This window comes from Ursus maritimus, unplaced genomic scaffold, assembly GCF_017311325.1.
Source record: "Ursus maritimus isolate PB19 unplaced genomic scaffold, ASM1731132v1 scaffold_3, whole genome shotgun sequence".
NCBI classification, from domain to species: domain Eukaryota; kingdom Metazoa; phylum Chordata; class Mammalia; order Carnivora; family Ursidae; genus Ursus; species Ursus maritimus.
The window spans coordinates 6,780,809-6,796,865 of record NW_024425563.1 but is presented as its reverse complement, the minus strand read 5'-3'; the positions used below and the strand labels follow the sequence as shown (position 1 = coordinate 6,796,865).

General features: G+C 47.1%; 3 non-coding genes across 3 annotated transcripts; 1 reads left to right on the top strand and 2 right to left on the bottom strand.

The window, feature by feature from the left end:
- Nucleotides 1-3,194: 3,194 nt before the first annotated feature.
- On the bottom strand, nt 3,195-3,266 carry TRNAC-GCA. Its single transcript has one exon. It is a non-coding gene; the product is annotated as a tRNA-Cys (tRNA).
- Nucleotides 3,267-7,114: 3,848 nt separating this feature from the next.
- TRNAC-GCA lies at nt 7,115-7,186 on the bottom strand. Its single transcript has one exon. It is a non-coding gene; the product is annotated as a tRNA-Cys (tRNA).
- A 3,302-nt stretch (nt 7,187-10,488) lies between these two features.
- TRNAC-GCA lies at nt 10,489-10,560 on the top strand. Its single transcript has one exon. It is a non-coding gene; the product is annotated as a tRNA-Cys (tRNA).
- The last annotated feature ends 5,497 nt before the right edge of the window (nt 10,561-16,057 follow it).

Sequence of the window (16,057 nt, the reverse complement as noted above, 5' to 3'; positions counted from 1 at the left end):
GCTAGAAGGGAAACTTTTCTCCTGGCAACGGTAGAAATGCAAAAAAGTCCAGCCAACTATGCAAGCAGGTTTCAAGCCTCGGCTTGTGTCCACGTGCTAACATCCCACCAGTGAAAGGAGTCTCAGGACCAAGCCCTGCATCAAGGGCAGGGAAATCTCTTCCACTTTTAATGGGAGCATCTGAAAAGTCTTGTGGCAAAGGGAACACACTGAATAAGCACAGAACTGGGGCCAACATCTTCATCCACCGTGGTCTGCCCTCTTGGTCGTAATTACTTCCATCTCTCCCGCATGTGTAATCTACTCAGCTTTATCCCAAGGCCCCCCAAACCTCATTCAGGCAAAGTCCAGGATCTTATGACCTACATTAGATCCAGGAGAGGCTTCTCTTAATCCAGAGACCTATAAACTTAAAAAACAAATTATCTACCACTCACACACCCAAAATCCATTGATGGTACAGGAACAGACTTAACTGCAGTAAACCATTTACATTCAAAGACGGGTTCCGATGGGAAGCACACAAGAGTCATAGAAGTTGACTCACAGAAATTGAAATGCTAGGCAGAAGTGGCCGTGCTCTTTTTTGCCTTTTGTTCCAGCCAGAGCCCCCTTCTGGATCCCAATGTCTGTATTTGCCAGCCTTTTTGCAATATTATTATCTAACAGACTACCCCAAAATTCAACATGATTTGGCTCTGGTTCTGCTAACTCGGGAGAGCTCCCTGTCCACTGTTCTGCATGACTCTGAGACGTCTTCTTTTTCCTTCCGGCTTCTCTGCAATTTTTGAAGAGATCATTGGAAAAATGTCCTTTCTGGTGGCTGGACATTCTTCCCAGCTCGCTTCCCCCTGTAGAATGCTGGAAGCCCAGGTCCTATTACTTTCCAGTCTTCGTGTCTTTTTGTTCAGGCTAGTGATGCTCTTGACAGTACCGCTCTCTCAAGCAACGTGTGGGTTTTCTATTTATTTGAATCCATGTGCCAAAGCCACGTGATCACAATTCTTTTTGACATATGCTCTCCCTCCAGCTCAATTATAATTATTTGGGCACATCCTTAGTCTTTCTGGGGATACTTTTGTCCAACTGAGACGATATACTTGGTACCAGTTCAAGTCTTCAGTGTTCTTAATAAAGTGCATTCCAACTATGAGGGCATTAAGCTTGATTTGGTTTGAGACTATGTCTTACCGGAAGGCTCTGGATTTAGTCTTTTTCCTAAAGTGATATCATAATAGCCTCACCTTTGTTTTGGAGAGAATGGTTTCATTTTTCTGACTATGCAATTCTGAACTATCTAGATTGCCTCTAAATTCTGACTGCAAACCAGTAAGTTCTCTTCTGAACTCAAAGCTTTTTTTTTTTTTTTGTAGGACCTTACACAAGATAGCTCATGCATTCAATATTTTTCTTTGAAATATCCTACCCCCAACGTTACAAGTTCAAGTGTATTTTCTGCCTTCAAGGTTATCATGAGCTTCTGATTTCTCTGCCCTCAACAATAGTTTCCTATTTTTTCAGCTGATTGTTAACAGCTCCCTTGCCACCCATTGTTTCATTGGCAAGACATGCCACGTACTTTAGGCTTTTGTTATAGCAGGAGTCCCCTTCTGTATGTCGACTTCAGTATTTGCCAGCCTAATCCACAATAGTGTCGCAAAACAAGCCACTCCAAACCGGTGACACACAGCAATAAGCGTTTATTCTCATGCCCGTGGGTCAGAATATTGAACGTGAATCAATTGATCTAGGCTGGGCTTGGCTGGGTAAGTCCGCTTCAAGCTGCAGGTCCAGCCGGCTGTGGCTGCTCTCGGTGAGCCGAGCTGAGGGCCGGGCCCTGTGTGTCCATGCTGGGGCCCAGGCTGAAGGGGCAGCAGCTCACAGGATAAACACATCTCACGGTAATAGCAGAAGCGCCAGAGGACAAACCCAATCTCGCAAGTTGATCTCAGGCCCCTGCCTGCATACACCTGCTAACATCCTGTTGGCCAAAACAAGTCACACGATGTGCCAGCTATCAATTTTTTGAATGTCGGGTCCAAATTCATGCCCCCATACCTGCCCTGCAATAACCGACAGGTTTCTAGAAGCGTTTCCCCTGTAATATGAACAGCTGTCAGTAGAGGGCGCTGGAGGGATGTTGTAGGAAAAAAGGGATTGTCTCCCTGATTTTTGCTACGTGTTGGTGGTGGTGGTTTTGTTTTTTGTTCTGTTTTTCCTCCTTCCCTTTGGTCTCTGCTGCGTGGTTGGTCAGAGGTGTCAGTGTGTGAGGACCCAACCAGGCACCCAGAGAACGAAGTCCCATGGCGACCTCGCAGCCCCAGCTCGGCGGGTGACCCACCCTGGGCGCTCCCAACTCCGCCCACGCACTGCGGGCGCCGGCCCGCCCGCTTGTCTCTGCCGCTCAGAGGTTTGGTCCCCGAGCCCTCCAGGTGCAGATGCTGCACGCTCCAGACCTCACACTTGCAAGTCGCTCTCCTGTGCCCAAGAAGTTTGCTTCCTGCTTGCAAGACTGTGACTAGGTCAGGTTGCGGCAACCTGGAGCGTGGACTGCAACCACATTTTCCCTAGGGTCTCGTCCCAGCTTTGGGGAGGGGTCCCCCTTCTAAATTTATCCTTCTTTGTGTCCCTGTCCCCCCAGGATAACATTAGAGTTTTCTTTGCATCTGTGTAGTTACTCTTTTGTTTGTTTGTACCGAATTCTTTTCCAGTGGTTTTTTTTTTATGTTAGTCACCATACAGTACATCCCTGGTTTTTGATGTAAAGTTCGATGATTCATTAGTTGCGTATAACACCCAGTGCACCATGCAATACGTGCCCTCCTTACTACCCATCACCAGCCTATCCCATTCCCCCACCCCCGTAGTTACTCTTTTTATAACACAATAATTCTTTTTATTAAACTTCCCACTTAAGTTACTGTGTGGGTTTTGTCTCCTGGTTGGTCCAGACTGATACCTACCGCCGAGCCCAGAGCAAGGGGGTGCAGAGTGCTCTCACCTCTGGGAGTGAAAAGTCGCAAGCAAGAGCCACAGAAACCTAGAGGTGAAGAATTGCAGCCAATGGGTCAATGCTGGGGGAGAAAAGGCACCTGAGACAAGGTCTGGGGAAAGCGGCGGGGAGGGCACGTTAAATGGATGGTGGTACTTGGGAAGTCATTCCTCCGCCTTCGGCAATAAAGCAAAGGTCCAGCAGGGGGCACCCGGATTTGAACCGGGGACCTCTTGATCTGCAGTCAAATGCTCTACCCCTGAGCTATACCCCCTTGCGCTGGGTTGGCTCCTCTTTACGTTACTTCACCTGTGACGCCGCACCCAAGCATTCCACAGCGCCCCCTGAGTTCCATTCGTTGCTGGTAGGCCTATGAAATTAGCAGGTCTAGCACAAACGCACTAGAGACCACTCTGTGCCCATGGGGCCGCCTTCCCACTCCCCCAGAGACCCCTCGCTTGGCTAATAGGAGCTTTTCCGCTAGCCGCGCAAGAACTGCGGGAGGTACCAGGTTTCTGCGGGACCCCGCCCCCCCATCCTTCCTTCCTTACTTCCCTCCTCGCTGAGCTCCACCCGCTCCGCCCCGTCCTCCCCAGCCTCACCCTAGCTGGCTGTCTGTTTGCCTTCCCATTCTCCCCCCTTTCCCCGGCCCAGTGCCCTCCTGAGGCAGTCTCCTAGGGGCTTGGGTGAACCCAGGAGAGACAAAGCCGGAGAGGCAGTAGCGCCTGAATCCTTCCGGCAGCAAAGCGGAGGAAGCTAGGGCGCCGCATGAAGGCTGCTGTTTGGGGGCCCACAGCCCCGGCTCAAGGGTCCCTGCTATATGGTCAGAGATCTCTCTTTCCTCTGCCCCCCAGCAGGAGAGCCCAGGCCCTGAATGTGAACCCCCATCCCCTCCCTCCCGGCTCGCAGACCTTCGTGCATAGAGCACACACACCGTCCTTCCTACAAGGCATCAGGGCAGTAACCGAAGGGGACGCTATGTGGCCTCAGACACGGGTGAGATTCACTTTCCAGAGACCACAGAGGACACTGAGCTATGCAGTGGAAGATAGGGTAGAAGAGGGGAGATTCTTTTCTCATTCCTGTGCAGCTTACCAATAACATTCCTCTGTTACACGGGTAAGGTGGTTCACTTCAAAAACATAAGGTAAACTCAAAATCAGCATTCCGGTGAGAACAGAGAGCGCCCCGTCCGTGATGTTTCTCACATAATCGACCTGCTCCCGTGTTGCTGGCCGCTTGTCCAGCCTCTAAAACACCATCTTTTCATTAGGGGACGTAATTGGAATGTCGGGTGCCCTTCCCTGGCATGGCCAGGTTCCCCGGGTGAGGCGAAATCCATTTGGTGGAGCTGGTTCCTAGCCTCCATGCCAGAAGTTTTGACCTTTGTTTCTGAGTTCACTGTATTAGCGCCGAGTGCGTGCGCAGATCCCACTCTTTTCTTTTTTTTTTTAAGATTTTATTTTTTTATTTATTTGAAGAGATAGGGATAGCCAGTGAGAGAGGGAACACAAGCAGGAGGAGAGGGAGAGGAAGAAGCAGGCTCCTAGTGGAGGAGCCTGATGTGGGGCTCGATCTGATGACACCGGGATCACGCCCTGAGCCGAAGGCAGACGCCCAAGGACTGTGCCACCCAGGCGCCCCTACTCTTTTCTGATTAGTGTCCTGTCTTTCACGCATGAGACAAGGATATTGTTCCTTTAACTGACATAGTAAGTCTGTAACCCACAGGATCAAACCCTACTTTCGGTTGGAGGCCTTTTCAGTTATTCAGGAGTAAGAGATAAGGCTCTGTGCACTTGGCGCTGCCGAGAATAGAGGATTTACATGTTTGAGCTTCATTTTCTTTCTCTGAGTTCCTGTGCCAAAAGAATCAGCCGCTCTACCATACAGTGCTTCCCGGTGCCCTGTGGTAACTTAGTGTATCAGGGCCTGGCCCTCCCTGGGCACTTGGCTCCAGGTGACCCAGGCAATAGTCAACTTCTCTGCTTTGTCACTGTGTGTCCGTGATGGCCAGGTTCCAATTCCTGAATACCTGGCCAGGTGGTCACTGCTTTTAGCCCCAACCCGACCAGATAACTGATGCCACGTTCCCCTCACTTCCTGCACCTGACTTCCAGTATCAGTTTTCACACTGGCAGCATTCTGTCTCAAAAATTGAAACTGATAATGGCTAATTGATGCAAACAAGGAAATGACTGGCACAAAGACAAAAATCTCAGACCACTCAAGGAAACCTAGCGATCTACACTCAGAAAACGGGCAGAATTAAAGGGCAGCCAGGGGGTCAGGATCCTTCACCCCCAAACAGCATCCTGGTTAGGGGGCTGGTGATGTCCCTGTTGCACACTGGCTGTAGCCCCCAGCCCCACTGCCAATGCCAGAGCTCCCCTGGAATAAATTCCAGACTCTTCCTGCCTGTGTGTCCCTCATTCCATATTCCAAGTCTCAATCACGTGCGTGTGGATGGCTAAGCTTAGGGCATTGCTGGGGTTGGTGGGAGGGCAGAGTCTGGTACTTTTGCCTTTGGTAGTGCGGGTAGGTCCTGGTTTCCACCAGTCATGGACAGCTGTGGATCCCCCTCCCCTCCACCACGGAAAGGAATTTCAAACATTGAGGGTGTCAGAAAGGTAGTTGCATATACCTACCGCAGATCTCATAAGTGAGACTAGATCAGTGCTGGAATAAGGAATGGGGGAAATTGTACAGCACTGCCACAGCCTGGGGAGCTTTTCTGGCAAAGGCTTGATCTGCTTCTTCTCTCTTCCCTCCTCCCCCTCCCCGCTTCCTTCTTCTTTTTCTTCTGCTTCTTCAATTCCAGCGTCGTTAACATCCAGCAGTATATTACTTTCAGGTGTACAGGGTGGTGCGCCAGCACTTCTGTATATTCCTCGGTGCTCATCAAGATAAGTGTACGCTTAATTCTTCTCTTCCCTACTTGCAGGAAGAGGCAGTTACCTGGAATGCCAGCAAGTCTGAATAAATATGGCAGCAGGTGCATACCACGGAATATTATTCAACCATAAAAAGAAATGAGCTATGAAGACACAAAAAGATATGGAGGGACCTTACGTGCCTATAGCTAAGTGAAAGAAGCCGATCTGGAAAGGCTACATACAGTGTGCTTCCAACTGGATGACATTCTGGGAAAGGCAAAACTTGGGACAGTATAAAGACCGGTGGTCGCCAGGGATTGGCAGGGGGAGGAGAGAAATGACTAGATATATCAGGCGGGATTTTTAGAACACTGGGGCTATCCCTATGATGCTAGTTAATTGTGGATACGTGACATTATGCATTTGTCAAAATCCATAAAACTGTAGGTGTCAGTTAATAATAATGTATCGATCGATATTCGCTCACCAGTTTTAACAAATGTACCAGACGAGTGCAAGATCTTAACCACAGGAAAACTGGGGGGTGGGGTAGGGTGAGGGGAGGGGTTAAATGAGAACTCTTTGTGCTTTCTGCTCAGTTTTTCTGCCAACCTTAAACTGCTCTAAGAATAAAGTCTACAACATGCATGTTTTTAATGACAGCAGGTGGGCGCTCCCTGGATTACGCATCAGAGACCACGTGATCTGTGTTCAAAAGACCCGCCCGGGAGCCAGGGCGCCTTTCCCCCAGCTGCCCTATCCAGGACTCTAGCACAGCAAGTCGCCGACGTCTTCCGTGGGCTTGCCTGAGACCCGCGGGGTCTGCCACCGGGACGGACCGCTTTCTGACTAGGCCTTCTTCCGCACCTGGCAGCTTCTCGGGCCCCTGCCGAGGGCACCGGCTTTGAGAACCAAACACGTTTAGGCCAAGCTCCCTTTAGAATCAAACGTGCCTGTCAGATCGTCTAGTGAGCATCGGGGTGGAGGGGGTAGGAGGAAGGGTAGAGGTGTGCCTCGTTTTTACAATAAAAGTACTGCATCGGTCCCCGGGGCTGAAGTCCAGGGCACATGAGCACGAACAGCGCCCCCCTGCGGCTGAACCTATGAGTTCTCGCAGCGGCTGCTTCTGTGTGTGCCCCCATCCTCCTGTGGACTCAGGAGAGCTCACCAAACATATACTTTGGTCAGAGGGTCATGACAAAACGTCTGATTCTGGACAAGCAACGACTGGGAAAGAAAAACCAACAGGGGGCACCCGGATTTGAACCGGGGACCTCTTGATCTGCAGTCAAATGCTCTACCCCTGAGCTATACCCCCACACATACCATATGTTTTGAACTAGCATCTTTTCACTATGTTGCAATACCCGGGTGTCCAACGCTACACTAACTGCCATTCGTTCTCAGTGAGCCTCCAGAACCGCACCCCTCCGGCCATCAGCCTCCCCTACTAACTCCTCTACAGACTATATTTCAGGGGAATGATTTTTTTTTTTTCTTCTATGTGAAACCAGTTAACAGTCATCCATCTTGTCCCGTGGGTCTCTACCGTCTTTATTGCTTTGTTATAATCAGGAAAACGTTCTTATTTTAAAAAGTTGTATATTTAAGTGAAAATATATACATAAATAAAGTTAAATAGACCTAACAAACAGATCTATATTTTAGTAGGAACCCCCCCCCACAGACATTTTCCCCCAAAGTAAAAAACTCAAACTGCAGCTCAGATCACCACTGCCCCAAATGTACTGTTTGCATTGTTTGTTGACATAAATATTCTCACATTAAACCCAGGATGGTCATAATTATTAAGGATTGTTTAAAATGCATATTTTCTAAATTATGTAATTCCTTCCTTTACTGTGCATGTTATTAAAAAAATTAAGTTGTAGTTGAGAATTATAATCCAAAGTATTAAGCACTGATATATACAACCTTTTAGCTGTGTAGACCTTGAACCGTGGCATTTTGAAATAAAAAAAAAATTGCTTTGGTGAGATGAAGAATAATAAAGTTGTCTTTATTGATATTTTATACTATTATAAAATAAATATTTTTTTACATATGAAGAAAAATAACCTCCAACCTAGAATTCTGAATCATGGAAACTAATATTTAAGCATGAGGACAAAAGAAGGACATTCCAGAAGAACAAGATCTGAAAGCATGTATTAGAGCAGAATCCCACTAAATCCACAGCCGACAGAGAATGGACATGAACCCTGGGGAGAAACAAGGACATGAAAAGCCCATGGATGATGGCCCCTCCAGTGGGACCAGCAGCCTCCTCCCGGAGCCAGAGCCTCAGACTTGACCTCCTCATTCAGAGATCTAATAGGCCCCTCAAACTGAACATGGGAGAGAATTATTAGTTCTCACCCCTAGCCAGCTCCCTTCCCACCCCGTGTTGCCCACCTAAGTGCTATGATTCTCCCAGCGACAAGGGCCAAACACTGGCCAGCCACTGTGGGGTCACCCCTTTTGTTTGCATCCAAAGCCTGCAGCAAGTCCTGTCGACTCTGCTGTGAGACATATTTGCATCTGAGCAGTTCTTGCGGTCATGACCTCTGGTCCAGGCCCACCTGACCCGTCACCACCCTCTCCTGGCAGGTCTCCCCCTGCCTCTTCCACCTACTTCTATTTCCACTGAGACAGCCCTTTCGGACAGGAGTCAGATGACGTTTCCCGCTCTGCTCAGTGGCTTCCTGCTCCCCCAAGAACAAAGTCCACGCTGCAGCCTACGGGACCTACAGGACCTGGCCCCAGCTGCTTCCTCCCCGAACTCCTTCCTTTTTGCCTCCAGCCACACTGGTCTTTGCTGTTCTTCCAAGGGCACTGCTCCAGAAACTCCCGGTGCGCCTTCTCTTTGCTCAGGGCTCTGCCCAGCATCAGCTCATCAGCAGGGCCTCCTGTGGTTCTGTCTAAACTGTATCCCATCATTTTTATCCCCTTGCTCTGTTTTTGTTTTCCTCACAGTTCCCATTACAACCTGCATTATAGTAAGATAGATCCGTGTTCATTATCTGTCTCACTACTCACGGCTTAAAAAAACAACTCGTAGCAAATTAAGAAGTAAGTTTCTGCGAAGGAAATGTCCAAAGACAAGAATGTTCGGATGTTTCCATATGTCCATGGTCTAACCTGGATACTTTCCTTTGTGGGGCCGAAGACACTTTCTCATCTCCCGTTTCATTTGTAGACAGGAATAATTTTACAACACCCTCGAGCCTGGTTTGCTGAGACAAACTAGGCTTTTGAACTCATACTGGGCTGCTCCAGACAGAACAGGTGCATCTCCCCCTTTACTCGCTTGAACAAGGGGTCCCCATATTGGGGAGGGGTATTAGTCTTCTTGGGTGTTAGTTTCCTAAATGGGAAAATGGAAGGAGGGCTAATTGACAGTTGGTCCCAGGCAGGCGGTGGGAGGAAAGCGAGCGGGACCTCAGGACACTATCTTTGGCAGAGTGAAGGCCCCAGTGTCCGGTGAATGTGCAGAAGAGGCAACGGTGGACAGGTGCCTTGGGTGTGGCTGCAGGTATGATAAGGGCCTGGTCACAGATGTGTGGAGGTCTAGAGCAGTGCTGCTCAAGGTATGGTCCCAGGTCAGCAACATCAGCATTACCTGAGAACTTGTCAGCACAAACCTTTAGGGTGGGGGCCCAGCCATCTTTGTTTTAACAAGACCTCCAGGTGATTCTGAGGCCCCCTAAAATTAAGAACCACTGACCTAGAGCAGAGATCAGAAGATGAGCAGTTTGACCCTGGTCTTTGGTTATAATCCCAGCTGATCCCAGAGGGTGCTCAAATTCCAAACCCATTCCTTTCTTGGGTGTTGCGGTACCCGAGTCTTCCTGCAGGTGGTGCAAGAGGAAGCCGAGCTAAACCTGTGGCAGGTGTTTCTCAAACTGGGTCTCCTGACTTTCCAAAAGGAGCTTGTTCCTTAGCCCAGATCATATCTGCATGTTTGACAAACTCCTGAGATGATTCGTAAGTACAAAAATCTGAGACTGGCCCAAGGGATGCAGTTCATGCACCGTGTCACATCCTGGGCTCCTCCATCAGCTTTCCCCTTGTGGTCTTTGAGCTGTGTGGCACACTCATGCTCTATGAAGCCTGCATTCTAGTCCCTTTGATGGCCTCAGGTCTGTATACATCTGTTCAGATGGCTCCTATTATGTGGCCTTTACATATTTTGACTGATGGAAGCTAGGGACAAGAGGAAGGTAAGAGAGTCATTGGTTCAGTAACAGGGTTCTAAACCCAAAGTCAGGAAGAGTGGATTCAGGTTCTCATCCCACCAGTAAAGGGCTTTGTGTGGTGAAAGACTAGTAATCTTGAATGTCTGTATTCAGATGCCCTCTGTGAATGGCATAGACTAGCGACTCTGAAGGCCCTTCCAGCTTTAAATGTTGGTGTCAGTGCTCTTCCAGAAAAAGCAGGGAGGCAGCTACAGGGAGGAGAACCGGTTGCTTGTTTTTCATCAGAGAGAGAAAATTGCAGTGAGGTAGGCTTGGCTGCTTCCAGGAGGTCCAGCCAATGTACGTTTATGACAAAAATTTATAGGGGTGTTGGGTGTGGCTGCACAGGTAAAAGGTATTACTTAGGCCCCCACCTACATCAGGGGGTATAGCTCAGGGGTAGAGCATTTGACTGCAGATCAAGAGGTCCCTGGTTCAAATCCAGGTGCCCCCTGCTGTCTCTCACTTTTGTTCACTGGAGCTGGTATTAAAGATTCAGCTCCTTTCCCTAATACTGAGCCTCAGGATATGGAGCATTTCCAAATCTGGTTAAAAAAAAAAAAAAAAAAAAAAAGTCCGGGGCAGCTTAAAACCCTGGCGCTGAGCACCACAGCCCCAGAGTGATAGGTTCCTCCAACTGTGACTTCATAGTTCACTCACCATGGGTCTTGTTCTACGTAGGCTTAGGCTCCCTTTTTCTACACACTTTCACTGCTCCACATCAGTGGTATGCTGCTACATACTTAACAACCAGCTCTTGGGGGAAGGGCATTGCTGATTTTTAGTGTTTCCCAGTTTCATGGTGTAAATAATCTCACCGTGGTCAATTTCAAGCTACAAACAAGATCACTGAACATGGAATGGGGAAGATATGCTAACAAGTGACTCTCTGGTGCGAGCCAGCTCTAGCACAAACCGTCCCTAATCCATCTTCCCTAAAGAGGCATGGATGGGCTTTTTGACCCCTACTCTATCCTCTCAATGCTTACTGACATCAGAGCAGTGGCTGACATCCATCTGTTCATCCATGGACTCATCCATTCACTCAAGACATATTTGATTCCCACTTGATACCAGACACAGGAAAGACAGAGCTGAGCAAGAACTGTCTGCAGTGGGTAGAACAGTCAAACAAAGAAATGGTCATGGGAATGAGGACAGCTAGACAGAAGAGAGGGCTATTTTAAAATAAAAGGATTTCTGTTACTGGGAATATGTTAGACTAGATCATCTAAAACTCCTTCTACCTCAAAACACCCAGAAGTGAAACATAAAATAGGGTTTTAACAAACGGTATCAAACAAATACCCAATCACAGGTATAGCTGAGCTCGCATGACAATAAAGGATTATCTTGGGGGTGGGGCAGGGGAATGAACTGAAGTTTTGACCCCAAGAATGCCTGTGGTTATGGTGAGACAGCAGAGGTGTTGAGTTTTAACAGCCATGTGGATCCCGGAGATTAGGTCTAGACCTGAAACGCCCCTCCTGCCTGTAAAGTCAGACTCCCAGAGAGCCACACCATTAGTACAAGGGTGGGTTAGCAAAACATGAGCACGAGCAGACAAGGGGTCTTTCTCTTCTCAGTGGGGGAGGAGGCATCTCCCCTGAAAATTCATAACCAGAGATTTATCTTCATACTTGTTAGAACTTTGAATTTACGCTACCTGCATGGTTCAGAAATTCCCCATGCTAAAAGTTGACATAAAAAGTGTGCCTAGGCTAATAATGATTGTGGAGTACTCAGAAGAAATAGACACAAACTCTGAGGGCACAGCTGCAGGCCAGGCCACACAGAATTCCCACGGGTGACACCTGGCTTAAAATGGGTGCACAATTCAAAATAATAAAATCAACAAGGAATCAGCCAACCATGAGTAAAAACCATCAGACAAAATAAAGAATGTCAGATAGGAGAAATATACAGATACTATGAGGTAAGTGTGGTCAAAATTATTAAAGACATAGGAAATTGAATGTATGAGAATATATGACTTTCAAAAAGAGGAAAAAGACTCATCTAAAATGAAAAATACAATAACTGAAATTAATAGTATAATAGCAGATAGACAGAAAGAAGAGAGATTTGTGAACGAAATAGAATATGTCTTAAAAAACTACCAAGAATGAAGCATAAAGGTCTAAAAAAATGCAAAACAAAAAAGAGTGGCTAAGAGGAGTGCAGAGTAGAATAGAGTTCTGATAAATGTCAAATATGAATTCTACAAGTATAAACTATAATGATATAATAGCTGAGAGATTTCCAGACTAGTACAAAGACCTCAGATTAGGAATGAGTTCCCAAAAAACCCCCAAACACACCTAGGCACACTGCAGTGCTTTCATGGTACCATAGTGCCATACAAAGGGATGATCTTAAAAGCAGCCAAACAGAAAAGACAAATCACGGACAGAGGAATAATAATTAGAATGACAGCAGACTGTTCAACGGAAGCAATGATGGGTAGAAGACGATGGAATAAAGTATTCTGAGTGAAAAGTAACACGTTAGAATTCTCTACTCAGTTCAACTATCATTCAGAAGTGACAGAAATATATTGAAAGCATTTACTTCTAAGATATCCTTGCTGAAGCAACTTTTAAAACTTGTAATTCCAAAAGGAGAACACTGAACCCAGAAGGAAGGAGAAAGAGACAAGAGAAAATATGGTGAACAAAAATACTAGTGAGCATACTGGTGAATCTAAAAAGCACTGATTAGGGGCGCCTGGGTGGCACAGCGGTTAAGCGTCTGCCTTCGGCTCAGGGCGTGATCCCGGCGTTATGGGATCGAGCCCCACATCAGGCTCCTCCGCTATGAGCCTGCTTCTTCCTCTCCCACTCCCCCTGCTTGTGTTCCCTCTCTCGCTGGCTGTCTCTATCTCTGTCGAATAAATAAATAAAATCTTTAAAAAAAATAAAAAATAAAAAGCACTGATGATACAAGACAAAAAAATGAGTTGGGGAGGGCTTAAAAATAAGACTTAACCAAAGAGAACAATTACACAGAAGACAAGGGCAATGACGTGATTGAACTAAGACATTAAAGTTCTTCTGTTGTGTGTGGAAGGAGGGTGGCAATACTAATTATTGTTAGACTATATCACATCAGACGTGTGTGTAAAATGTGTAAAAATTTAAAGAGTAACCCCTAAAACTATAGAAAAGGAAGACTAAATAATTTTCAAATTAGGAGAAAAAGGTGAATCAAGGTGAATTCGTCAAAGATGAAAAAAGAAAAAGGGATCGATCCAATAGAAGAATGGAAAGAAAGGCATAGAAAAAATAAAAATAGATAGAAAGCACGAAAGAGATGGTAGGAATGAAGAAAAATATATTACTAATCACAATAAATGCAAATGGCCTATTTGCCAGTTGAGATAGAGATCGTCACATAGGATTCAACAACAAACTCTAGCTGTATGCTTTTATAAAACACATTCCTGAAACATAAATATACAGGAAGTTTGAAAGTGAAAGGATGGGAAAAGATATATCAAACGAATATTAACCAAAATAAAGTTAGTTTCAGTATATCGATATCAGACAAAATGAATTATAGATTAAAAGTATTATCAGGGCAAAGAGTGTTCTTCATAATAATAAAACGACCTTTCCCAGGAAAATACAATTCTATACTTGTATACACAGTGTCAAAATATATAAAGCAAAAATTGTCAGAAATACAGGGAGAAATTGACAAATGCAATAGGTTTTAATACATCGTTCTTAGTAACCAATACATCAAAAGGCAAAAAGTGATAAGATGGAGAGGACACAAATAACACAATCAATAACCTTGATTTGATAGACCTAACTGATCCCTACAACCAACATTAGAAGATATACGCTCTTTCAAAGCAAACATGGAACGGTTTCAAAGATTTATTACATACTTGATTACAAAGCAAGTCTCAGCAAATCCTTAACATAAAGCAACATCATACACTATATTCTCTCAGTATGAGGTAAAACTCAATAACAAAAAGATAACTTTCAAAAGGACCCATACATTTTGAAACTAAATAGTACTTTTGAATAACCTCACGGATAGAAAAAGAAATAATGAAAACTAAAAAATATTTTTAAATTGCAGCCATTTTCACATGGAGGTGTGGACAGCACCATTTGTCTTTAAGAGAAAGCTAGCCAATTTGGGAAAACTATAGCTGGCTAATTCACCAAAAGCCAATTCACAGAATGGCCAGGTAGCTAAAAGCCAAAGATGATGAAAATTAAACCACTGAATATCGATTTGCTGCAAACCCATCTGAATTATTAAGCTTTTTTAAAAAATCTGTTCCATCTGCACTCCTGCCTTTGTCCCTGTCCAGAACTGCCAAATAAACACTTGGAATGGAATTTAGGACAGTTCTCCACAATCATCTTGCCATGCAGATACAGAGGCAGGGGGGATGCAGGAATGCGGTCAGAGGTACAAATAAAACTTTGGGGGTAGAGGGATAGGAAGGTTTCTCAATTACTGGGAGAATTGGCCATTCAGCAAATTGAGTTTTGACAAACTGGTCATTCAGCAAATTGGATGTTGGTGAATTAATTTTAACAACAGCTGACCCAGAGTCTACAAATGGGGTCCAAGCCTGATCAGGTAGGGGGAGGTTGAGTCAAAGAGGTGCCAAGACTCTGTACATGCTACATTAAACATGTGTCTGGGGTGGAGATATTACTTTTTTCTAAATTAAGGGATTTTAAAGTTTAGGGATCCTGAACTGAGAGCCAGTGTAGGGGGGGCACTGGGAGAAGGGCCACGCTAGCTAGTGGGAGGAAGTCTACCTCAGCAAGAATGTGGGTCACACAGCACAGGCAAGGGGCTTACCACAAGGCTCTATGGCCTTTAGGGATCCTGAGATCAGGTGATGAGCTTGGAGCTTTCCTTTTTCCATGCCCTGAAACGCTTGCGATATCTTTAAATCCTCCTACAGCTGGCTACACAGACACACACAGCTGCTGTGTCAGCGATTCTTTAGGTCTGAACGAGGGGGCTTGGCCCGGGTATAGATCTGGGCAGTGACTGAGAGTGGTCTCCCCCCACGCCTTTCCTTGGAGGCCAGGCCAAGGATGTCAACACTGTACCCCAGAGTTCTGGGAGGTGACCAGCGGCAAGGCCAGCGGAGACCCATCGCAGGCCAGAGCTGCTTCAGGGACCAACACTGGGACTGCTGGGCGAGAAATTATCTTTCCCCAAATATTCCAGAGGAAGAGACCCTACGGGGTAGGGAAGCGGGCTCCCCAGGCAGCGGGCTCCACGGACGGCGGGCATCTCCCCCTCGCTGGACTCCTGCTTCTGTCTCAAAGAGCCAGTTTGGCTCCACACGGCCACCTTCCCTGAGCCGTTCTAACAGGGGGTGGTTCTCCAAAGCCGGAATGAGGCTCCCAGTCCTCAGCCGGGATCCGCCCCCCACCCCCAGCCCACCGCGTCCAGACCAGGAGAATGGTGGGCCCACGCTTCATTCACTCATCACACATTTGTGAGGGCCTCCTACGTTCCAGGAGCTTCTGGGGTCACCTAAATCAACTAAATAGACCAGCAACTGGTCACACGAGATGTGAGCCGGCTCGATGCCGGTGAGGGAGGGAGCGGGGTAGCAGATCTGAGGGTGCGCGGGGGTCTGGCAGCCACTCAGACCCACCCCCGACCGCGGCCAGCGCAGTCTGGCCTGCAGCCCCCTCCCCACCCCGGAGGCCGCTCCCCTCCCACCCCACACCTCCCCGCGGCCTCGGAAACGGTCGGTTTACGGGATGTGACCTCTGGGAGAGGCGGGTCCCGTTTCAGTCCGAGCATCTCCACCTGGCACAGAGGATGAGCTCAGTAAACGCTGGATGAACAGATGATGGATGGATGATGACGGATGGATGCGTACCTCGGAAAAACACATCCGCAAGCTGGCCACCAGGCGGGACCCGGCGCCGAGTCCCTCCCGGCAGCTTCCT